Below are 25,117 nucleotides of genomic sequence, written 5' to 3'. Positions count from 1 at the left end.
GGAGTCCTCAGAAGTGGTTCTTCCTTTATAATAAAGCATATGAGCGACTAGGAACTCATGGAAAGAGCTGCATGCCTCCGTATCTACATGGGTACTAAGGGCCTGAACTGGAGGCAAGTTCACACGTTGAGTTTCCTTTTAGTGCTAGAGCTTGTCAGGCTGACCACACCGCAGTCACGGAAGCACCTGGTTTAGACAGCAAATTCATTTTCTCCCCAGAAGCGTTCCTACGGGGTTTACAGGCGTATCAAGTGCAGGGGATGTCAGGCAGCTTCAAGGCAGCATGAATGCAGCCTTCAAAATGGGAAAGCAAGGCTAGTTCCAGCAGGCCCCCTTTTCCATGGGCACACTCAGCATACCCCACTGGGGTTTCTAACAAGTCCAAAGAGACGCAGGTTACCCGGTGTGTCTTTCCCTGAATCAGCTTCTCGAAGTAGAGTGTTCTGCATCAAGCGAACTGCCTCAACCAAGGAACGCCGTAGCTGCTCCCCTGGGCCTGTGGCTATTCAAAAGCCTGCAGTGCCACAGGAAGAACAGGACTGAAAGTGCAGTCAGAACGCAAGCCGACTTCCTCTAGGAGGCACGGTGATTTCAGGCAGGAGGTCCTAGATGGAATGCGAAGCCGAGGGTTACTCTGAGTGCGGCTCAGACTAAGGCAACGCCCAAGGCTTCTACGCCATGTGGGACTGGCCAGAACGGTGTTTGTGAACGTGCCCGAGGGCTGAGGAAATTAAGACGCTTCAAAAGAGAGTGCAGTGCGTTTCCCTATGCTCGGCATGCACAGAGGGGCTCTAAAGGGCTACGGGACTGGATGTTGCTCAGCAGACCCAGGTGCGCCTGGGGGTACTCAGTGTTCCTGCCGGCAACAGGGTGCCCACGCTAGCCTCCTAGGTGTCCAGAGAACTGTGCTGCCGTTAAAGGCACGCAGAGCACAGGCCACCGGCTCATGGGAACTGCTGCACGCCTCCGCTTCTGCACGGCAAATCAGGGCCTTACTTCCAGGCATGTGTTTCTGCTGGGTGTGCCGTCAGCGACACCGCATGGCAAGATGCTGACTTTCTCCTCGAGCAGAGTGACTCCAGGTACGAGGGCCTCGAAGCATTCAAAGCAGAGTGTTATCACATGGCAGCTCACACGAGGGCCATGACAAAGTCTTCCTGAGCACTTGGCACTCGGCAGCAATGTTGTCCTGAGGCCGGTCGAGGTCTCTGGAAATGTAGCTCTCCTCAAGGAACGTACAGTGTGTTGCCCGTCTCTAGGCACGCACAGAGGGCCTCCAAGGGATCAACAAATGGGACTCCTCGAAGTTTCGCAGCCGGCGCACAGGGCTCTGGAGGTACTCAGTGAACTTGGAGGGGAAATGATGCATACACGAGAGGACTCGGAGTCCTCAGAAGTGGTTCTTCCTTTATAATAAAGCATATGAGCGACTAGGAACTCATGGAAAGAGCTGCATGCCTCCGTATCTACATGGGTACTAAGGGCCTGAACTGGAGGCAAGTTCACACGTTGAGTTTCCTTTTAGTGCTAGAGCTTGTCAGGCTGACCACACCGCAGTCACGGAAGCACCTGGTTTAGACAGCAAATTCATTTTCTCCCCAGAAGCGTTCCTACGGGGTTTACAGGCGTATCAAGTGCAGGGGATGTCAGGCAGCTTCAAGGCAGCATGAATGCAGCCTTCAAAATGGGAAAGCAAGGCTAGTTCCAGCAGGCCCCCTTTTCCATGGGCACACTCAGCATACCCCACTGGGGTTTCTAACAAGTCCAAAGAGACGCAGGTTACCCGGTGTGTCTTTCCCTGAATCAGCTTCTCGAAGTAGAGTGTTCTGCATCAAGCGAACTGCCTCAACCAAGGAACGCCGTAGCTGCTCCCCTGGGCCTGTGGCTATTCAAAAGCCTGCAGTGCCACAGGAAGAACAGGACTGAAAGTGCAGTCAGAACGCAAGCCGACTTCCTCTAGGAGGCACGGTGATTTCAGGCAGGAGGTCCTAGATGGAATGCGAAGCCGAGGGTTACTCTGAGTGCGGCTCAGACTAAGGCAACGCCCAAGGCTTCTACGCCATGTGGGACTGGCCAGAACGGTGTTTGTGAACGTGCCCGAGGGCTGAGGAAATTAAGACGCTTCAAAAGAGAGTGCAGTGCGTTTCCCTATGCTCGGCATGCACAGAGGGGCTCTAAAGGGCTACGGGACTGGATGTTGCTCAGCAGACCCAGGTGCGCCTGGGGGTACTCAGTGTTCCTGCCGGCAACAGGGTGCCCACGCTAGCCTCCTAGGTGTCCAGAGAACTGTGCTGCCGTTAAAGGCACGCAGAGCACAGGCCACCGGCTCATGGGAACTGCTGCACGCCTCCGCTTCTGCACGGCAAATCAGGGCCTTACTTCCAGGCATGTGTTTCTGCTGGGTGTGCCGTCAGCGACACCGCATGGCAAGATGCTGACTTTCTCCTCGAGCAGAGTGACTCCAGGTACGAGGGCCTCGAAGCATTCAAAGCAGAGTGTTATCACATGGCAGCTCACACGAGGGCCATGACAAAGTCTTCCTGAGCACTTGGCACTCGGCAGCAATGTTGTCCTGAGGCCGGTCGAGGTCTCTGGAAATGTAGCTCTCCTCAAGGAACGTACAGTGTGTTGCCCGTCTCTAGGCACGCACAGAGGGCCTCCAAGGGATCAACAAATGGGACTCCTCGAAGTTTCGCAGCCGGCGCACAGGGCTCTGGAGGTACTCAGTGAACTTGGAGGGGAAATGATGCATACACGAGAGGACTCGGAGTCCTCAGAAGTGGTTCTTCCTTTATAATAAAGCATATGAGCGACTAGGAACTCATGGAAAGAGCTGCATGCCTCCGTATCTACATGGGTACTAAGGGCCTGAACTGGAGGCAAGTTCACACGTTGAGTTTCCTTTTAGTGCTAGAGCTTGTCAGGCTGACCACACCGCAGTCACGGAAGCACCTGGTTTAGACAGCAAATTCATTTTCTCCCCAGAAGCGTTCCTACGGGGTTTACAGGCGTATCAAGTGCAGGGGATGTCAGGCAGCTTCAAGGCAGCATGAATGCAGCCTTCAAAATGGGAAAGCAAGGCTAGTTCCAGCAGGCCCCCTTTTCCATGGGCACACTCAGCATACCCCACTGGGGTTTCTAACAAGTCCAAAGAGACGCAGGTTACCCGGTGTGTCTTTCCCTGAATCAGCTTCTCGAAGTAGAGTGTTCTGCATCAAGCGAACTGCCTCAACCAAGGAACGCCGTAGCTGCTCCCCTGGGCCTGTGGCTATTCAAAAGCCTGCAGTGCCACAGGAAGAACAGGACTGAAAGTGCAGTCAGAACGCAAGCCGACTTCCTCTAGGAGGCACGGTGATTTCAGGCAGGAGGTCCTAGATGGAATGCGAAGCCGAGGGTTACTCTGAGTGCGGCTCAGACTAAGGCAACGCCCAAGGCTTCTACGCCATGTGGGACTGGCCAGAACGGTGTTTGTGAACGTGCCCGAGGGCTGAGGAAATTAAGACGCTTCAAAAGAGAGTGCAGTGCGTTTCCCTATGCTCGGCATGCACAGAGGGGCTCTAAAGGGCTACGGGACTGGATGTTGCTCAGCAGACCCAGGTGCGCCTGGGGGTACTCAGTGTTCCTGCCGGCAACAGGGTGCCCACGCTAGCCTCCTAGGTGTCCAGAGAACTGTGCTGCCGTTAAAGGCACGCAGAGCACAGGCCACCGGCTCATGGGAACTGCTGCACGCCTCCGCTTCTGCACGGCAAATCAGGGCCTTACTTCCAGGCATGTGTTTCTGCTGGGTGTGCCGTCAGCGACACCGCATGGCAAGATGCTGACTTTCTCCTCGAGCAGAGTGACTCCAGGTACGAGGGCCTCGAAGCATTCAAAGCAGAGTGTTATCACATGGCAGCTCACACGAGGGCCATGACAAAGTCTTCCTGAGCACTTGGCACTCGGCAGCAATGTTGTCCTGAGGCCGGTCGAGGTCTCTGGAAATGTAGCTCTCCTCAAGGAACGTACAGTGTGTTGCCCGTCTCTAGGCACGCACAGAGGGCCTCCAAGGGATCAACAAATGGGACTCCTCGAAGTTTCGCAGCCGGCGCACAGGGCTCTGGAGGTACTCAGTGAACTTGGAGGGGAAATGATGCATACACGAGAGGACTCGGAGTCCTCAGAAGTGGTTCTTCCTTTATAATAAAGCATATGAGCGACTAGGAACTCATGGAAAGAGCTGCATGCCTCCGTATCTACATGGGTACTAAGGGCCTGAACTGGAGGCAAGTTCACACGTTGAGTTTCCTTTTAGTGCTAGAGCTTGTCAGGCTGACCACACCGCAGTCACGGAAGCACCTGGTTTAGACAGCAAATTCATTTTCTCCCCAGAAGCGTTCCTACGGGGTTTACAGGCGTATCAAGTGCAGGGGATGTCAGGCAGCTTCAAGGCAGCATGAATGCAGCCTTCAAAATGGGAAAGCAAGGCTAGTTCCAGCAGGCCCCCTTTTCCATGGGCACACTCAGCATACCCCACTGGGGTTTCTAACAAGTCCAAAGAGACGCAGGTTACCCGGTGTGTCTTTCCCTGAATCAGCTTCTCGAAGTAGAGTGTTCTGCATCAAGCGAACTGCCTCAACCAAGGAACGCCGTAGCTGCTCCCCTGGGCCTGTGGCTATTCAAAAGCCTGCAGTGCCACAGGAAGAACAGGACTGAAAGTGCAGTCAGAACGCAAGCCGACTTCCTCTAGGAGGCACGGTGATTTCAGGCAGGAGGTCCTAGATGGAATGCGAAGCCGAGGGTTACTCTGAGTGCGGCTCAGACTAAGGCAACGCCCAAGGCTTCTACGCCATGTGGGACTGGCCAGAACGGTGTTTGTGAACGTGCCCGAGGGCTGAGGAAATTAAGACGCTTCAAAAGAGAGTGCAGTGCGTTTCCCTATGCTCGGCATGCACAGAGGGGCTCTAAAGGGCTACGGGACTGGATGTTGCTCAGCAGACCCAGGTGCGCCTGGGGGTACTCAGTGTTCCTGCCGGCAACAGGGTGCCCACGCTAGCCTCCTAGGTGTCCAGAGAACTGTGCTGCCGTTAAAGGCACGCAGAGCACAGGCCACCGGCTCATGGGAACTGCTGCACGCCTCCGCTTCTGCACGGCAAATCAGGGCCTTACTTCCAGGCATGTGTTTCTGCTGGGTGTGCCGTCAGCGACACCGCATGGCAAGATGCTGACTTTCTCCTCGAGCAGAGTGACTCCAGGTACGAGGGCCTCGAAGCATTCAAAGCAGAGTGTTATCACATGGCAGCTCACACGAGGGCCATGACAAAGTCTTCCTGAGCACTTGGCACTCGGCAGCAATGTTGTCCTGAGGCCGGTCGAGGTCTCTGGAAATGTAGCTCTCCTCAAGGAACGTACAGTGTGTTGCCCGTCTCTAGGCACGCACAGAGGGCCTCCAAGGGATCAACAAATGGGACTCCTCGAAGTTTCGCAGCCGGCGCACAGGGCTCTGGAGGTACTCAGTGAACTTGGAGGGGAAATGATGCATACACGAGAGGACTCGGAGTCCTCAGAAGTGGTTCTTCCTTTATAATAAAGCATATGAGCGACTAGGAACTCATGGAAAGAGCTGCATGCCTCCGTATCTACATGGGTACTAAGGGCCTGAACTGGAGGCAAGTTCACACGTTGAGTTTCCTTTTAGTGCTAGAGCTTGTCAGGCTGACCACACCGCAGTCACGGAAGCACCTGGTTTAGACAGCAAATTCATTTTCTCCCCAGAAGCGTTCCTACGGGGTTTACAGGCGTATCAAGTGCAGGGGATGTCAGGCAGCTTCAAGGCAGCATGAATGCAGCCTTCAAAATGGGAAAGCAAGGCTAGTTCCAGCAGGCCCCCTTTTCCATGGGCACACTCAGCATACCCCACTGGGGTTTCTAACAAGTCCAAAGAGACGCAGGTTACCCGGTGTGTCTTTCCCTGAATCAGCTTCTCGAAGTAGAGTGTTCTGCATCAAGCGAACTGCCTCAACCAAGGAACGCCGTAGCTGCTCCCCTGGGCCTGTGGCTATTCAAAAGCCTGCAGTGCCACAGGAAGAACAGGACTGAAAGTGCAGTCAGAACGCAAGCCGACTTCCTCTAGGAGGCACGGTGATTTCAGGCAGGAGGTCCTAGATGGAATGCGAAGCCGAGGGTTACTCTGAGTGCGGCTCAGACTAAGGCAACGCCCAAGGCTTCTACGCCATGTGGGACTGGCCAGAACGGTGTTTGTGAACGTGCCCGAGGGCTGAGGAAATTAAGACGCTTCAAAAGAGAGTGCAGTGCGTTTCCCTATGCTCGGCATGCACAGAGGGGCTCTAAAGGGCTACGGGACTGGATGTTGCTCAGCAGACCCAGGTGCGCCTGGGGGTACTCAGTGTTCCTGCCGGCAACAGGGTGCCCACGCTAGCCTCCTAGGTGTCCAGAGAACTGTGCTGCCGTTAAAGGCACGCAGAGCACAGGCCACCGGCTCATGGGAACTGCTGCACGCCTCCGCTTCTGCACGGCAAATCAGGGCCTTACCTCCAGGCATGTGTTTCTGCTGGGTGTGCCGTCAGCGACACCGCATGGCAAGATGCTGACTTTCTCCTCGAGCAGAGTGACTCCAGGTACGAGGGCCTCGAAGCATTCAAAGCAGAGTGTTATCACATGGCAGCTCACACGAGGGCCATGACAAAGTCTTCCTGAGCACTTGGCACTCGGCAGCAATGTTGTCCTGAGGCCGGTCGAGGTCTCTGGAAATGTAGCTCTCCTCAAGGAACGTACAGTGTGTTGCCCGTCTCTAGGCACGCACAGAGGGCCTCCAAGGGATCAACAAATGGGACTCCTCGAAGTTTCGCAGCCGGCGCACAGGGCTCTGGAGGTACTCAGTGAACTTGGAGGGGAAATGATGCATACACGAGAGGACTCGGAGTCCTCAGAAGTGGTTCTTCCTTTATAATAAAGCATATGAGCGACTAGGAACTCATGGAAAGAGCTGCATGCCTCCGTATCTACATGGGTACTAAGGGCCTGAACTGGAGGCAAGTTCACACGTTGAGTTTCCTTTTAGTGCTAGAGCTTGTCAGGCTGACCACACCGCAGTCACGGAAGCACCTGGTTTAGACAGCAAATTCATTTTCTCCCCAGAAGCGTTCCTACGGGGTTTACAGGCGTATCAAGTGCAGGGGATGTCAGGCAGCTTCAAGGCAGCATGAATGCAGCCTTCAAAATGGGAAAGCAAGGCTAGTTCCAGCAGGCCCCCTTTTCCATGGGCACACTCAGCATACCCCACTGGGGTTTCTAACAAGTCCAAAGAGACGCAGGTTACCCGGTGTGTCTTTCCCTGAATCAGCTTCTCGAAGTAGAGTGTTCTGCATCAAGCGAACTGCCTCAACCAAGGAACGCCGTAGCTGCTCCCCTGGGCCTGTGGCTATTCAAAAGCCTGCAGTGCCACAGGAAGAACAGGACTGAAAGTGCAGTCAGAACGCAAGCCGACTTCCTCTAGGAGGCACGGTGATTTCAGGCAGGAGGTCCTAGATGGAATGCGAAGCCGAGGGTTACTCTGAGTGCGGCTCAGACTAAGGCAACGCCCAAGGCTTCTACGCCATGTGGGACTGGCCAGAACGGTGTTTGTGAACGTGCCCGAGGGCTGAGGAAATTAAGACGCTTCAAAAGAGAGTGCAGTGCGTTTCCCTATGCTCGGCATGCACAGAGGGGCTCTAAAGGGCTACGGGACTGGATGTTGCTCAGCAGACCCAGGTGCGCCTGGGGGTACTCAGTGTTCCTGCCGGCAACAGGGTGCCCACGCTAGCCTCCTAGGTGTCCAGAGAACTGTGCTGCCGTTAAAGGCACGCAGAGCACAGGCCACCGGCTCATGGGAACTGCTGCACGCCTCCGCTTCTGCACGGCAAATCAGGGCCTTACCTCCAGGCATGTGTTTCTGCTGGGTGTGCCGTCAGCGACACCGCATGGCAAGATGCTGACTTTCTCCTCGAGCAGAGTGACTCCAGGTACGAGGGCCTCGAAGCATTCAAAGCAGAGTGTTATCACATGGCAGCTCACACGAGGGCCATGACAAAGTCTTCCTGAGCACTTGGCACTCGGCAGCAATGTTGTCCTGAGGCCGGTCGAGGTCTCTGGAAATGTAGCTCTCCTCAAGGAACGTACAGTGTGTTGCCCGTCTCTAGGCACGCACAGAGGGCCTCCAAGGGATCAACAAATGGGACTCCTCGAAGTTTCGCAGCCGGCGCACAGGGCTCTGGAGGTACTCAGTGAACTTGGAGGGGAAATGATGCATACACGAGAGGACTCGGAGTCCTCAGAAGTGGTTCTTCCTTTATAATAAAGCATATGAGCGACTAGGAACTCATGGAAAGAGCTGCATGCCTCCGTATCTACATGGGTACTAAGGGCCTGAACTGGAGGCAAGTTCACACGTTGAGTTTCCTTTTAGTGCTAGAGCTTGTCAGGCTGACCACACCGCAGTCACGGAAGCACCTGGTTTAGACAGCAAATTCATTTTCTCCCCAGAAGCGTTCCTACGGGGTTTACAGGCGTATCAAGTGCAGGGGATGTCAGGCAGCTTCAAGGCAGCATGAATGCAGCCTTCAAAATGGGAAAGCAAGGCTAGTTCCAGCAGGCCCCCTTTCCCATGGGCACACTCAGCATACCCCACTGGGGTTTCTAACAAGTCCAAAGAGACGCAGGTTACCCGGTGTGTCTTTCCCTGAATCAGCTTCTCGAAGTAGAGTGTTCTGCATCAAGCGAACTGCCTCAACCAAGGAACGCCGTAGCTGCTCCCCTGGGCCTGTGGCTATTCAAAAGCCTGCAGTGCCACAGGAAGAACAGGACTGAAAGTGCAGTCAGAACGCAAGCCGACTTCCTCTAGGAGGCACGGTGATTTCAGGCAGGAGGTCCTAGATGGAATGCGAAGCCGAGGGTTACTCTGAGTGCGGCTCAGACTAAGGCAACGCCCAAGGCTTCTACGCCATGTGGGACTGGCCAGAACGGTGTTTGTGAACGTGCCCGAGGGCTGAGGAAATTAAGACGCTTCAAAAGAGAGTGCAGTGCGTTTCCCTATGCTCGGCATGCACAGAGGGGCTCTAAAGGGCTACGGGACTGGATGTTGCTCAGCAGACCCAGGTGCGCCTGGGGGTACTCAGTGTTCCTGCCGGCAACAGGGTGCCCACGCTAGCCTCCTAGGTGTCCAGAGAACCGTGCTGCCGTTAAAGGCACGCAGAGCACAGGCCACCGGCTCATGGGAACTGCTGCACGCCTCCGCTTCTGCACGGCAAATCAGGGCCTTACTTCCAGGCATGTGTTTCTGCTGGGTGTGCCGTCAGCGACACCGCATGGCAAGATGCTGACTTTCTCCTCGAGCAGAGTGACTCCAGGTACGAGGGCCTCGAAGCATTCAAAGCAGAGTGTTATCACATGGCAGCTCACACGAGGGCCATGACAAAGTCTTCCTGAGCACTTGGCACTCGGCAGCAATGTTGTCCTGAGGCCGGTCGAGGTCTCTGGAAATGTAGCTCTCCTCAAGGAACGTACAGTGTGTTGCCCGTCTCTAGGCACGCACAGAGGGCCTCCAAGGGATCAACAAATGGGACTCCTCGAAGTTTCGCAGCCGGCGCACAGGGCTCTGGAGGTACTCAGTGAACTTGGAGGGGAAATGATGCATACACGAGAGGACTCGGAGTCCTCAGAAGTGGTTCTTCCTTTATAATAAAGCATATGAGCGACTAGGAACTCATGGAAAGAGCTGCATGCCTCCGTATCTACATGGGTACTAAGGGCCTGAACTGGAGGCAAGTTCACACGTTGAGTTTCCTTTTAGTGCTAGAGCTTGTCAGGCTGACCACACCGCAGTCACGGAAGCACCTGGTTTAGACAGCAAATTCATTTTCTCCCCAGAAGCGTTCCTACGGGGTTTACAGGCGTATCAAGTGCAGGGGATGTCAGGCAGCTTCAAGGCAGCATGAATGCAGCCTTCAAAATGGGAAAGCAAGGCTAGTTCCAGCAGGCCCCCTTTCCCATGGGCACACTCAGCATACCCCACTGGGGTTTCTAACAAGTCCAAAGAGACGCAGGTTACCCGGTGTGTCTTTCCCTGAATCAGCTTCTCGAAGTAGAGTGTTCTGCATCAAGCGAACTGCCTCAACCAAGGAACGCCGTAGCTGCTCCCCTGGGCCTGTGGCTCCTCAAAAGCCTGCAGTGCCACAGGAAGAACAGGACTGAAAGTGCAGTCAGAACGCAAGCCGACTTCCTCTAGGAGGCACGGTGATTTCAGGCAGGAGGTCCTAGATGGAATGCGAAGCCGAGGGTTACTCTGAGTGCGGCTCAGACTAAGGCAACGCCCAAGGCTTCTACGCCATGTGGGACTGGCCAGAACGGTGTTTGTGAACGTGCCCGAGGGCTGAGGAAATTAAGACGCTTCAAAAGAGAGTGCAGTGCGTTTCCCTATGCTCGGCATGCACAGAGGGGCTCTAAAGGGCTACGGGACTGGATGTTGCTCAGCAGACCCAGGTGCGCCTGGGGGTACTCAGTGTTCCTGCCGGCAACAGGGTGCCCACGCTAGCCTCCTAGGTGTCCAGAGAACTGTGCTGCCGTTAAAGGCACGCAGAGCACAGGCCACCGGCTCATGGGAACTGCTGCACGCCTCCGCTTCTGCACGGCAAATCAGGGCCTTACCTCCAGGCATGTGTTTCTGCTGGGTGTGCCGTCAGCGACACCGCATGGCAAGATGCTGACTTTCTCCTCGAGCAGAGTGACTCCAGGTACGAGGGCCTCGAAGCATTCAAAGCAGAGTGTTATCACATGGCAGCTCACACGAGGGCCATGACAAAGTCTTCCTGAGCACTTGGCACTCGGCAGCAATGTTGTCCTGAGGCCGGTCGAGGTCTCTGGAAATGTAGCTCTCCTCAAGGAACGTACAGTGTGTTGCCCGTCTCTAGGCACGCACAGAGGGCCTCCAAGGGATCAACAAATGGGACTCCTCGAAGTTTCGCAGCCGGCGCACAGGGCTCTGGAGGTACTCAGTGAACTTGGAGGGGAAATGATGCATACACGAGAGGACTCGGAGTCCTCAGAAGTGGTTCTTCCTTTATAATAAAGCATATGAGCGACTAGGAACTCATGGAAAGAGCTGCATGCCTCCGTATCTACATGGGTACTAAGGGCCTGAACTGGAGGCAAGTTCACACGTTGAGTTTCCTTTTAGTGCTAGAGCTTGTCAGGCTGACCACACCGCAGTCACGGAAGCACCTGGTTTAGACAGCAAATTCATTTTCTCCCCAGAAGCGTTCCTACGGGGTTTACAGGCGTATCAAGTGCAGGGGATGTCAGGCAGCTTCAAGGCAGCATGAATGCAGCCTTCAAAATGGGAAAGCAAGGCTAGTTCCAGCAGGCCCCCCTTTCCATGGGCACACTCAGCATACCCCACTGTGGTTTCTAACAAGTCCAAAGAGACGCAGGTTACCCGGTGTGTCTTTCCCTGAATCAGCTTCTCGAAGTAGAGTGTTCTGCATCAAGCGAACTGCCTCAACCAAGGAACGCCGTAGCTGCTCCCCTGGGCCTGTGGCTATTCAAAAGCCTGCAGTGCCACAGGAAGAACAGGACTGAAAGTGCAGTCAGAACGCAAGCCGACTTCCTCTAGGAGGCACGGTGATTTCAGGCAGGAGGTCCTAGATGGAATGCGAAGCCGAGGGTTACTCTGAGTGCGGCTCAGACTAAGGCAACGCCCAAGGCTTCTACGCCATGTGGGACTGGCCAGAACGGTGTTTGTGAACGTGCCCGAGGGCTGAGGAAATTAAGACGCTTCAAAAGAGAGTGCAGTGCGTTTCCCTATGCTCGGCATGCACAGAGGGGCTCTAAAGGGCTACGGGACTGGATGTTGCTCAGCAGACCCAGGTGCGCCTGGGGGTACTCAGTGTTCCTGCCGGCAACAGGGTGCCCACGCTAGCCTCCTAGGTGTCCAGAGAACCGTGCTGCCGTTAAAGGCACGCAGAGCACAGGCCACCGGCTCATGGGAACTGCTGCACGCCTCCGCTTCTGCACGGCAAATCAGGGCCTTACTTCCAGGCATGTGTTTCTGCTGGGTGTGCCGTCAGCGACACCGCATGGCAAGATGCTGACTTTCTCCTCGAGCAGAGTGACTCCAGGTACGAGGGCCTCGAAGCATTCAAAGCAGAGTGTTATCACATGGCAGCTCACACGAGGGCCATGACAAAGTCTTCCTGAGCACTTGGCACTCGGCAGCAATGTTGTCCTGAGGCCGGTCGAGGTCTCTGGAAATGTAGCTCTCCTCAAGGAACGTACAGTGTGTTGCCCGTCTCTAGGCACGCACAGAGGGCCTCCAAGGGATCAACAAATGGGACTCCTCGAAGTTTCGCAGCCGGCGCACAGGGCTCTGGAGGTACTCAGTGAACTTGGAGGGGAAATGATGCATACACGAGAGGACTCGGAGTCCTCAGAAGTGGTTCTTCCTTTATAATAAAGCATATGAGCGACTAGGAACTCATGGAAAGAGCTGCATGCCTCCGTATCTACATGGGTACTAAGGGCCTGAACTGGAGGCAAGTTCACACGTTGAGTTTCCTTTTAGTGCTAGAGCTTGTCAGGCTGACCACACCGCAGTCACGGAAGCACCTGGTTTAGACAGCAAATTCATTTTCTCCCCAGAAGCGTTCCTACGGGGTTTACAGGCGTATCAAGTGCAGGGGATGTCAGGCAGCTTCAAGGCAGCATGAATGCAGCCTTCAAAATGGGAAAGCAAGGCTAGTTCCAGCAGGCCCCCTTTCCCATGGGCACACTCAGCATACCCCACTGGGGTTTCTAACAAGTCCAAAGAGACGCAGGTTACCCGGTGTGTCTTTCCCTGAATCAGCTTCTCGAAGTAGAGTGTTCTGCATCAAGCGAACTGCCTCAACCAAGGAACGCCGTAGCTGCTCCCCTGGGCCTGTGGCTATTCAAAAGCCTGCAGTGCCACAGGAAGAACAGGACTGAAAGTGCAGTCAGAACGCAAGCCGACTTCCTCTAGGAGGCACGGTGATTTCAGGCAGGAGGTCCTAGATGGAATGCGAAGCCGAGGGTTACTCTGAGTGCGGCTCAGACTAAGGCAACGCCCAAGGCTTCTACGCCATGTGGGACTGGCCAGAACGGTGTTTGTGAACATGCCCGAGGGCTGAGGAAATTAAGACGCTTCAAAAGAGAGTGCAGTGCGTTTCCCTATGCTCGGCATGCACAGAGGGGCTCTAAAGGGCTACGGGACTGGATGTTGCTCAGCAGACCCAGGTGCGCCTGGGGGTACTCAGTGTTCCTGCCGGCAACAGGGTGCCCACGCTAGCCTCCTAGGTGTCCAGAGAACTGTGCTGCCGTTAAAGGCACGCAGAGCACAGGCCACCGGCTCATGGGAACTGCTGCACGCCTCCGCTTCTGCACGGCAAATCAGGGCCTTACTTCCAGGCATGTGTTTCTGCTGGGTGTGCCGTCAGCGACACCGCATGGCAAGATGCTGACTTTCTCCTCGAGCAGAGTGACTCCAGGTACGAGGGCCTCGAAGCATTCAAAGCAGAGTGTTATCACATGGCAGCTCACACGAGGGCCATGACAAAGTCTTCCTGAGCACTTGGCACTCGGCAGCAATGTTGTCCTGAGGCCGGTCGAGGTCTCTGGAAATGTAGCTCTCCTCAAGGAACGTACAGTGTGTTGCCCGTCTCTAGGCACGCACAGAGGGCCTCCAAGGGATCAACAAATGGGACTCCTCGAAGTTTCGCAGCCGGCGCACAGGGCTCTGGAGGTACTCAGTGAACTTGGAGGGGAAATGATGCATACACGAGAGGACTCGGAGTCCTCAGAAGTGGTTCTTCCTTTATAATAAAGCATATGAGCGACTAGGAACTCATGGAAAGAGCTGCATGCCTCCGTATCTACATGGGTACTAAGGGCCTGAACTGGAGGCAAGTTCACACGTTGAGTTTCCTTTTAGTGCTAGAGCTTGTCAGGCTGACCACACCGCAGTCACGGAAGCACCTGGTTTAGACAGCAAATTCATTTTCTCCCCAGAAGCGTTCCTACGGGGTTTACAGGCGTATCAAGTGCAGGGGATGTCAGGCAGCTTCAAGGCAGCATGAATGCAGCCTTCAAAATGGGAAAGCAAGGCTAGTTCCAGCAGGCCCCCTTTCCCATGGGCACACTCAGCATACCCCACTGGGGTTTCTAACAAGTCCAAAGAGACGCAGGTTACCCGGTGTGTCTTTCCCTGAATCAGCTTCTCGAAGTAGAGTGTTCTGCATCAAGCGAACTGCCTCAACCAAGGAACGCCGTAGCTGCTCCCCTGGGCCTGTGGCTATTCAAAAGCCTGCAGTGCCACAGGAAGAACAGGACTGAAAGTGCAGTCAGAACGCAAGCCGACTTCCTCTAGGAGGCACGGTGATTTCAGGCAGGAGGTCCTAGATGGAATGCGAAGCCGAGGGTTACTCTGAGTGCGGCTCAGACTAAGGCAACGCCCAAGACTTCTACGCCATGTGGGACTGGCCAGAACGGTGTTTGTGAACGTGCCCGAGGGCTGAGGAAATTAAGACGCTTCAAAAGAGAGTGCAGTGCGTTTCCCTATGCTCGGCATGCACAGAGGGGCTCTAAAGGGCTACGGGACTGGATGTTGCTCAGCAGACCCAGGTGCGCCTGGGGGTACTCAGTGTTCCTGCCGGCAACAGGGTGCCCACGCTAGCCTCCTAGGTGTCCAGAGAACTGTGCTGCCGTTAAAGGCACGCAGAGCACAGGCCACCGGCTCATGGGAACTGCTGCACGCCTCCGCTTCTGCACGGCAAATCAGGGCCTTACTTCCAGGCATGTGTTTCTGCTGGGTGTGCCGTCAGCGACACCGCATGGCAAGATGCTGACTTTCTCCTCGAGCAGAGTGACTCCAGGTACGAGGGCCTCGAAGCATTCAAAGCAGAGTGTTATCACATGGCAGCTCACACGAGGGCCATGACAAAGTCTTCCTGAGCACTTGGCACTCGGCAGCAATGTTGTCCTGAGGCCGGTCGAGGTCTCTGGAAATGTAGCTCTCCTCAAGGAACGTACAGTGTGTTGCCCGTCTCTAGGCACGCACAGAGGGCCTCCAAGGGATCAACAAATGGGACTCCTCGAAGTTTCGCAGCCGGCGCACAGGGCTCTGGAGGTACTCAGTGAACTTGGAGGGGAAATGATGCATACACGAGAGGACTCGGAGTCCTCAGAAGTGGTTCTTCCTTTATAATAAAGCATATGAGCGACTAGGAACTCATGGAAAGAGCTGCATGCCTCCGTATCTACATGGGTACTAAGGGCCTGAACTGGAGGCAAGTTCACACGTTGAGTTTCCTTTTAGTGCTAGAGCTTGTCAGGCTGACCACACCGCAGTCACGGAAGCACCTGGTTTAGACAGCAAATTCATTTTCTCCCCAGAAGCGTTCCTACGGGGTTTACAGGCGTATCAAGTGCAGGGGATGTCAGGCAGCTTCAAGGCAGCATGAATGCAGCCTTCAAAATGGGAAAGCAAGGCTAGTTCCAGCAGGCCCCCTTTCCCATGGGCACACTCAGCATACCCCACTGGGGTTTCTAACAAGTCCAAAGAGACGCAGGTTACCCGGTGTGTCTTTCCCTGAATCAGCTTCTCGAAGTAGAGTGTTCTGCATCAAGCGAACTGCCTCAACCAAGGAACGCCGTAGCTGCTCCCCTGGGCCTGTGGCTATTCAAAAGCCTGCAGTGCCACAGGAAGAACAGGACTGAAAGTGCAGTCAGAACGCAAGCCGACTTCCTCTAGGAGGCACGGTGATTTCAGGCAGGAGGTCCTAGATGGAATGCGAAGCCGAGGGTTACTCTGAGTGCGGCTCAGACTAAGGCAACGCCCAAGGCTTCTACGCCATGTGGGACTGGCCAGAACGGTGTTTGTGAACGTGCCCGAGGGCTGAGGAAATTAAGACGCTTCAAAAGAGAGTGCAGTGCGTTTCCCTATGCTCGGCATGCACAGAGGGGCTCTAAAGGGCTACGGGACTGGATGTTGCTCAGCAGACCCAGGTGCGCCTGGGGGTACTCAGTGTTCCTGCCGGCAACAGGGTGCCCACGCTAGCCTCCTAGGTGTCCAGAGAACTGTGCTGCCGTTAAAGGCACGCAGAGCACAGGCCACCGGCTCATGGGAACTGCTGCACGCCTCCGCTTCTGCACGGCAAATCAGGGCCTTACTTCCAGGCATGTGTTTCTGCTGGGTGTGCCGTCAGCGACACCGCATGGCAAGATGCTGACTTTCTCCTCGAGCAGAGTGACTCCAGGTACGAGGGCCTCGAAGCATTCAAAGCAGAGTGTTATCACATGGCAGCTCACACGAGGGCCATGACAAAGTCTTCCTGAGCACTTGGCACTCGGCAGCAATGTTGTCCTGAGGCCGGTCGAGGTCTCTGGAAATGTAGCTCTCCTCAAGGAACGTACAGTGTGTTGCCCGTCTCTAGGCACGCACAGAGGGCCTCCAAGGGATCAACAAATGGGACTCCTCGAAGTTTCGCAGCCGGCGCACAGGGCTCTGGAGGTACTCAGTGAACTTGGAGGGGAAATGATGCATACACGAGAGGACTCGGAGTCCTCAGAAGTGGTTCTTCCTTTATAATAAAGCATATGAGCGACTAGGAACTCATGGAAAGAGCTGCATGCCTCCGTATCTACATGGGTACTAAGGGCCTGAACTGGAGGCAAGTTCACACGTTGAGTTTCCTTTTAGTGCTAGAGCTTGTCAGGCTGACCACACCGCAGTCACGGAAGCACCTGGTTTAGACAGCAAATTCATTTTCTCCCCAGAAGCGTTCCTACGGGGTTTACAGGCGTATCAAGTGCAGGGGATGTCAGGCAGCTTCAAGGCAGCATGAATGCAGCCTTCAAAATGGGAAAGCAAGGCTAGTTCCAGCAGGCCCCCTTTCCCATGGGCACACTCAGCATACCCCACTGGGGTTTCTAACAAGTCCAAAGAGACGCAGGTTACCCGGTGTGTCTTTCCCTGAATCAGCTTCTCGAAGTAGAGTGTTCTGCATCAGGCGAACTGCCTCAACCAAGGAACGCCGTAGCTGCTCCCCTGGGCCTGTGGCTATTCAGAAGCCTGCAGCGCCACAGGAAGAACAGGACTGAAAGTGCAGTCAGAACGCAAGCCGACTTCCTCTAGGAGGCACGGTGATTTCAGGCAGGAGGTCCTAGATGGAATGCGAAGCCGAGGGTTACTCTGAGTGCGGCTCAGACTAAGGCAACGCCCAAGACTTCTACGCCGTGTGGGACTGGCCAGAACGGTGTTTGTGAACGTGCCCGAGGGCTGAGGAAATTAAGACGCTTCAAAAGAGAGTGCAGTGCGTTTCCCTATGCTCGGCATGCACAGAGGGGCTCTAAAGGGCTACGGGACTGGATGTTGCTCAGCAGACCCAGGTGCGCCTGGGGGTACTCAGTGTTCCTGCCGGCAACAGGGTGCCCACGCTAGCCTCCTAGGTGTCCAGAGAACTGTGCTGCCGTTAAAGGCACGCAGAGCACAGGCCACCGGCTCATGGGAACTGCTGCACGCCTCCGCTTCTGCACGGCAAATCAGGGCCTTACTTCCAGGCATGTGTTTCTGCTGGGTGTGCCGTCAGCGACACCGCATGGCAAGATGCTGACTTTCTCCTCGAGCAGAGTGACTCCAGGTACGAGGGCCTCGAAGCATTCAAAGCAGAGTGTTATCACATGGCAGCTCACACGAGGGCCATGACAAAGTCTTCCTGAGCACTTGGCACTCGGCAGCAATGTTGTCCTGAGGCCGGTCGAGGTCTCTGGAAATGTAGCTCTCCTCAAGGAACGTACAGTGTGTTGCCCGTCTCTAGGCACGCACAGAGGGCCTCCAAGGGATCAACAAATGGGACTCCTCGAAGTTTCGCAGCCGGCGCACAGGGCTCTGGAGGTACTCAGTGAACTTGGAGGGGAAATGATGCATACACGAGAGGACTCGGAGTCCTCAGAAGTGGTTCTTCCTTTATAATAAAGCATATGAGCGACTAGGAACTCATGGAAAGAGCTGCATGCCTCCGTATCTACATGGGTACTAAGGGCCTGAACTGGAGGCAAGTTCACACGTTGAGTTTCCTTTTAGTGCTAGAGCTTGTCAGGCTGACCACACCGCAGTCACGGAAGCACCTGGTTTAGACAGCAAATTCATTTTCTCCCCAGAAGCGTTCCTACGGGGTTTACAGGCGTATCAAGTGCAGGGGATGTCAGGCAGCTTCAAGGCAGCATGAATGCAGCCTTCAAAATGGGAAAGCAAGGCTAGTTCCAGCAGGCCCCCTTTTCCATGGGCACACTCAGCATACCCCACTGTGGTTTCTAACAAGTCCAAAGAGACGCAGGTTACCCGGTGTGTCTTTCCCTGAATCAGCTTCTCGAAGTAGAGTGTTCTGCATCAGGCGAACTGCCTCAACCAAGGAACGCCGTAGCTGCTCCCCTGGGCCTGTGGCTATTCAAAAGCCTGCAGTGCCACAGGAAGAACAGGACTGAAAGTGCAGTCAGAACGCAAGCCGACTTCCTCTAGGAGGCACGGTGATTTCAGGTAGGAGGTCCTAGATGGAATGCGAAGCCGAGGGTTACTCTGAGTGCGGCTCAGACTAAGGCAACGCCCAAGGCTTCTACGCCATGTGGGACTGGCCAGAACGGTGTTTGTGAACGTGCCCGAGGGCTGAGGAAATTAAGACGCTTCAAAAGAGAGTGCAGTGCGTTTCCCTATGCTCGGCATGCACAGAGGGGCTCTAAAGGGCTACGGGACTGGATGTTGCTCAGCAGACCCAGGTGCGCCTGGGGGTACTCAGTGTTCCTGCCGGCAACAGGGTGCCCACGCTAGCCTCCTAGGTGTCCAGAGAACCGTGCTGCCGTTAAAGGCACGCAGAGCACAGGCCACCGGCTCATGGGAACTGCTGCACGCCTCCGCTTCTGCACGGCAAATCAGGGCCTTACTTCCAGGCATGTGTTTCTGCTGGGTGTGCCGTCAGCGACACCGCATGGCAAGATGCTGACTTTCTCCTCGAGCAGAGTGACCCCGGGTACGAGGGCCTCGAAGCATTCAAAGCAGAGTGTTATCACATGGCAGCTCACACGAGGGCCATGACAAAGTCTTCCTGAGCACTTGGCACTCGGCAGCAATGTTGTCCTGAGGCCGGTCGAGGTCTCTGGAAATGTAGCTCTCCTCAAGGAACGTACAGTGTGTTGCCCGTCTCTAGGCACGCACAGAGGGCCTCCAAGGGATCAACAAATGGGACTCCTCGAAGTTTCGCAGCCGGCGCACAGGGCTCTGGAGGTACTCAGTGAACTTGGAGGGGAAATGATGCATACACGAGAGGACTCGGAGTCCTCAGAAGTGGTTCTTCCTTTATAATAAAGCATATGAGCGACTAGGAACTCATGGAAAGAGCTGCATGCCTCCGTATCTACATGGGTACTAAGGGCCTGAACTGGAGGCAAGTTCACACGTTGAGTTTCCTTTTAGTGCTAGAGCTTGTCAGGCTGACCACACCGCAGTCACGGAAGCACCTGGTTTAGACAGCAAATTCATTTTCTCCCCAGAAGCGTTCCTACGGGGTTTACAGGCGTATCAAGTGCAGGGGATGTCAGGCAGCTTCAAGGCAGCATGAATGCAGCCTTCAAAATGGGAAAGCAAGGCTAGTTCCAGCAGGCCCCCTTTTCCATGGGCACACTCAGCATACCCCACTGTGGTTTCTAACAAGTCCAAAGAGACGCAGGTTACCCGGTGTGTCTTTCCCTGAATCAGCTTCTCGAAGTAGAGTGTTCTGCATCAGGCGAACTGCCTCAACCAAGGAACGCCGTAGCTGCTCCCCTGGGCCTGTGGCTATTCAGAAGCCTGCAGTGCCACAGGAAGAACAGGACTGAAAGTGCAGTCAGAACGCAAGCCGACTTCCTGTAGGAGGCACGGTGATTTCAGGCAGGAGGTCCTAGATGGAATGCGAAGCCGAGGGTTACTCTGAGTGCGGCTCAGACTAAGGCAACGCCCAAGGCTTCTACGCCGTGTGGGACTGGCCAGAACGGTGTTTGTGAACGTGCCCGAGGGCTGAGGAAATTAAGACGCTTCAAAAGAGAGTGCAGTGCGTTTCCCTATGCTCGGCATGCACAGAGGGGCTCTAAAGGGCTACGGGACTGGATGTTGCTCAGCAGACCCAGGTGCGCCTGGGGGTACTCAGTGTTCCTGCCGGCAACAGGGTGCCCACGCTAGCCTCCTAGGTGTCCAGAGAACTGTGCTGCCGTTAAAGGCACGCAGAGCACAGGCCACCGGCTCATGGGAACTGCTGCACGCCTCCGCTTCTGCACGGCAAATCAGGGCCTTACTTCCAGGCATGTGTTTCTGCTGGGTGTGCCGTCAGCGACACCGCATGGCAAGATGCTGACTTTCTCCTCGAGCAGAGTGACTCCAGGTACGAGGGCCTCGAAGCATTCAAAGCAGAGTGTTATCACATGGCAGCTCACACGAGGGCCATGACAAAGTCTTCCTGAGCACTTGGCACTCAGCAGCAATGTTGTCCTGAGGCCGGTCGAGGTCTCTGGAAATGTAGCTCTCCTCAAGGAACGTACAGTGTGTTGCCCGTCTCTAGGCACGCACAGAGGGCCTCCAAGGGATCAACAAATGGGACTCCTCGAAGTTTCGCAGCCGGCGCACAGGGCTCTGGAGGTACTCAGTGAACTTGGAGGGGAAATGATGCATACACGAGAGGACTCGGAGTCCTCAGAAGTGGTTCTTCCTTTATAATAAAGCATATGAGCGACTAGGAACTCATGGAAAGAGCTGCATGCCTCCGTATCTACATGGGTACTAAGGGCCTGAACTGGAGGCAAGTTCACACGTTGAGTTTCCTTTTAGTGCTAGAGCTTGTCAGGCTGACCACACCGCAGTCACGGAAGCACCTGGTTTAGACAGCAAATTCATTTTCTCCCCAGAAGCGTTCCTACGGGGTTTACAGGCGTATCAAGTGCAGGGGATGTCAGGCAGCTTCAAGGCAGCATGAATGCAGCCTTCAAAATGGGAAAGCAAGGCTAGTTCCAGCAGGCCCCCTTTCCCATGGGCACACTCAGCATACCCCACTGGGGTTTCTAACAAGTCCAAAGAGACGCAGGTTACCCGGTGTGTCTTTCCCTGAATCAGCTTCTCGAAGTAGAGTGTTCTGCATCAAGCGAACTGCCTCAACCAAGGAACGCCGTAGCTGCTCCCCTGGGCCTGTGGCTATTCAAAAGCCTGCAGTGCCACAGGAAGAACAGGACTGAAAGTGCAGTCAGAACGCAAGCCGACTTCCTCTAGGAGGCACGGTGATTTCAGGCAGGAGGTCCTAGATGGAATGCGAAGCCGAGGGTTACTCTGAGTGCGGCTCAGACTAAGGCAACGCCCAAGGCTTCTACGCCATGTGGGACTGGCCAGAACGGTGTTTGTGAACGTGCCCGAGGGCTGAGGAAATTAAGACGCTTCAAAAGAGAGTGCAGTGCGTTTCCCTATGCTCGGCATGCACAGAGGGGCTCTAAAGGGCTACGGGACTGGATGTTGCTCAGCAGACCCAGGTGCGCCTGGGGGTACTCAGTGTTCCTGCCGGCAACAGGGTGCCCACGCTAGCCTCCTAGGTGTCCAGAGAACTGTGCTGCCGTTAAAGGCACGCAGAGCACAGGCCACCGGCTCATGGGAACTGCTGCACGCCTCCGCTTCTGCACGGCAAATCAGGGCCTTACTTCCAGGCATGTGTTTCTGCTGGGTGTGCCGTCAGCGACACCGCATGGCAAGATGCTGACTTTCTCCTCGAGCAGAGTGACTCCGGGTACGAGGGCCTCGAAGCATTCAAAGCAGAGTGTTATCACATGGCAGCTCACACGAGGGCCATGACAAAGTCTTCCTGAGCACTTGGCACTCGGCAGCAATGTTGTCCTGAGGCCGGTCGAGGTCTCTGGAAATGTGGCTCTCCTCAAGGAACGTACAGTGTGTTGCCCGTCTCTAGGCACGCACAGAGGGCCTCCAAGGGATCAACAAATGGGACTCCTCGAAGTTTCGCAGCCGGCGCACAGGGCTCTGGAGGTACTCAGTGAACTTGGAGGGGAAATGATGCATACACGAGAGGACTCGGAGTCCTCAGAAGTGGTTCTTCCTTTATAATAAAGCATATGAGCGACTAGGAACTCATGGAAAGAGCTGCATGCCTCCGTATCTACATGGGTACTAAGGGCCTGAACTGGAGGCAAGTTCACACGTTGAGTTTCCTTTTAGTGCTAGAGCTTGTCAGGCTGACCACACCGCAGTCACGGAAGCACCTGGTTTAGACAGCAAATTCATTTTCTCCCCAGAAGCGTTCCTACGGGGTTTACAGGCGTATCAAGTGCAGGGGATGTCAGGCAGCTTCAAGGCAGCATGAATGCAGCCTTCAAAATGGGAAAGCAAGGCTAGTTCCAGCAGGCCCCCTTTTCCATGGGCACACTCAGCATACCCCACTGGGGTTTCTAACAAGTCCAAAGAGACGCAGGTTACCCGGTGTGTCTTTCCCTGAATCAGCTTCTCGAAGTAGAGTGTTCTGCATCAAGCGAACTGCCTCAACCAAGGAACGCCGTAGCTGCTCCCCTGGGCCTGTGGCTATTCAAAAGCCTGCAGTGCCACAGGAAGAACAGGACTGAAAGTGCAGTCAGAACGCAAGCCGACTTCCTCTAGGAGGCACGGTGATTTCAGGCAGGAGGTCCTAGATGGAATGCGAAGCCGAGGGTTACTCTGAGTGCGGCTCAGACTAAGGCAACGCCCAAGGCTTCTACGCCATGTGGGACTGGCCAGAACGGTGTTTGTGAACGTGCCCGAGGGCTGAGGAAATTAAGACGCTTCAAAAGAGAGTGCAGTGCGTTTCCCTATGCTCGGCATGCACAGAGGGGCTCTAAAGGGCTACGGGACTGGATGTTGCTCAGCAGACCCAGGTGCGCCTGGGGGTACTCAGTGTTCCTGCCGGCAACAGGGTGCCCACGCTAGCCTCCTAGGTGTCCAGAGAACTGTGCTGCCGTTAAAGGCACGCAGAGCACAGGCCACCGGCTCATGGGAACTGCTGCACGCCTCCGCTTCTGCACGGCAAATCAGGGCCTTACTTCCAGGCATGTGTTTCTGCTGGGTGTGCCGTCAGCGACACCGCATGGCAAGATGCTGACTTTCTCCTCGAGCAGAGTGACTCCAGGTACGAGGGCCTCGAAGCATTCAAAGCAGAGTGTTATCACATGGCAGCTCACACGAGGGCCATGACAAAGTCTTCCTGAGCACTTGGCACTCGGCAGCAATGTTGTCCTGAGGCCGGTCGAGGTCTCTGGAAATGTAGCTCTCCTCAAGGAACGTACAGTGTGTTGCCCGTCTCTAGGCACGCACAGAGGGCCTCCAAGGGATCAACAAATGGGACTCCTCGAAGTTTCGCAGCCGGCGCACAGGGCTCTGGAGGTACTCAGTGAACTTGGAGGGGAAATGATGCATACACGAGAGGACTCGGAGTCCTCAGAAGTGGTTCTTCCTTTATAATAAAGCATATGAGCGACTAGGAACTCATGGAAAGAGCTGCATGCCTCCGTATCTACATGGGTACTAAGGGCCTGAACTGGAGGCAAGTTCACACGTTGAGTTTCCTTTTAGTGCTAGAGCTTGTCAGGCTGACCACACCGCAGTCACGGAAGCACCTGGTTTAGACAGCAAATTCATTTTCTCCCCAGAAGCGTTCCTACGGGGTTTACAGGCGTATCAAGTGCAGGGGATGTCAGGCAGCTTCAAGGCAGCATGAATGCAGCCTTCAAAATGGGAAAGCAAGGCTAGTTCCAGCAGGCCCCCCTTTCCATGGGCACACTCAGCATACCCCACTGGGGTTTCTAACAAGTCCAAAGAGACGCAGGTTACCCGGTGTGTCTTTCCCTGAATCAGCTTCTCGAAGTAGAGTGTTCTGCATCAAGCGAACTGCCTCAACCAAGGAACGCCGTAGCTGCTCCCCTGGGCCTGTGGCTATTCAAAAGCCTGCAGTGCCACAGGAAGAACAGGACTGAAAGTGCAGTCAGAACGCAAGCCGACTTCCTCTAGGAGGCACGGTGATTTCAGGCAGGAGGTCCTAGATGGAATGCGAAGCCGAGGGTTACTCTGAGTGCGGCTCAGACTAAGGCAACGCCCAAGGCTTCTACGCCGTGTGGGACTGGCCAGAACGGTGTTTGTGAACGTGCCCGAGGGCTGAGGAAATTAAGACGCTTCAAAAGAGAGTGCAGTGCGTTTCCCTATGCTCGGCATGCACAGAGGGGCTCTAAAGGGCTACGGGACTGGATGTTGCTCAGCAGACCCAGGTGCGCCTGGGGGTACTCAGTGTTCCTGCCGGCAACAGGGTGCCCACGCTAGCCTCCTAGGTGTCCAGAGAACTGTGCTGCCGTTAAAGGCACGCAGAGCACAGGCCACCGGCTCATGGGAACTGCTGCACGCCTCCGCTTCTGCACGGCAAATCAGGGCCTTACTTCCAGGCATGTGTTTCTGCTGGGTGTGCCGTCAGCGACACCGCATGGCAAGATGCTGACTTTCTCCTCGAGCAGAGTGACTCCAGGTACGAGGGCCTCGAAGCATTCAAAGCAGAGTGTTATCACATGGCAGCTCACACGAGGGCCATGACAAAGTCTTCCTGAGCACTTGGCACTCGGCAGCAATGTTGTCCTGAGGCCGGTCGAGGTCTCTGGAAATGTAGCTCTCCTCAAGGAACGTACAGTGTGTTGCCCGTCTCTAGGCACGCACAGAGGGCCTCCAAGGGATCAACAAATGGGACTCCTCGAAGTTTCGCAGCCGGCGCACAGGGCTCTGGAGGTACTCAGTGAACTTGGAGGGGAAATGATGCATACACGAGAGGACTCGGAGTCCTCAGAAGTGGTTCTTCCTTTATAATAAAGCATATGAGCGACTAGGAACTCATGGAAAGAGCTGCATGCCTCCGTATCTACATGGGTACTAAGGGCCTGAACTGGAGGCAAGTTCACACGTTGAGTTTCCTTTTAGTGCTAGAGCTTGTCAGGCTGACCACACCGCAGTCACGGAAGCACCTGGTTTAGACAGCAAATTCATTTTCTCCCCAGAAGC

Source organism: Orcinus orca, chromosome 19 (genome assembly GCF_937001465.1).
Source record: "Orcinus orca chromosome 19, mOrcOrc1.1, whole genome shotgun sequence".
Taxonomy (NCBI): domain Eukaryota; kingdom Metazoa; phylum Chordata; class Mammalia; order Artiodactyla; family Delphinidae; genus Orcinus; species Orcinus orca.
This window is presented reverse-complemented; position numbering follows the sequence as displayed.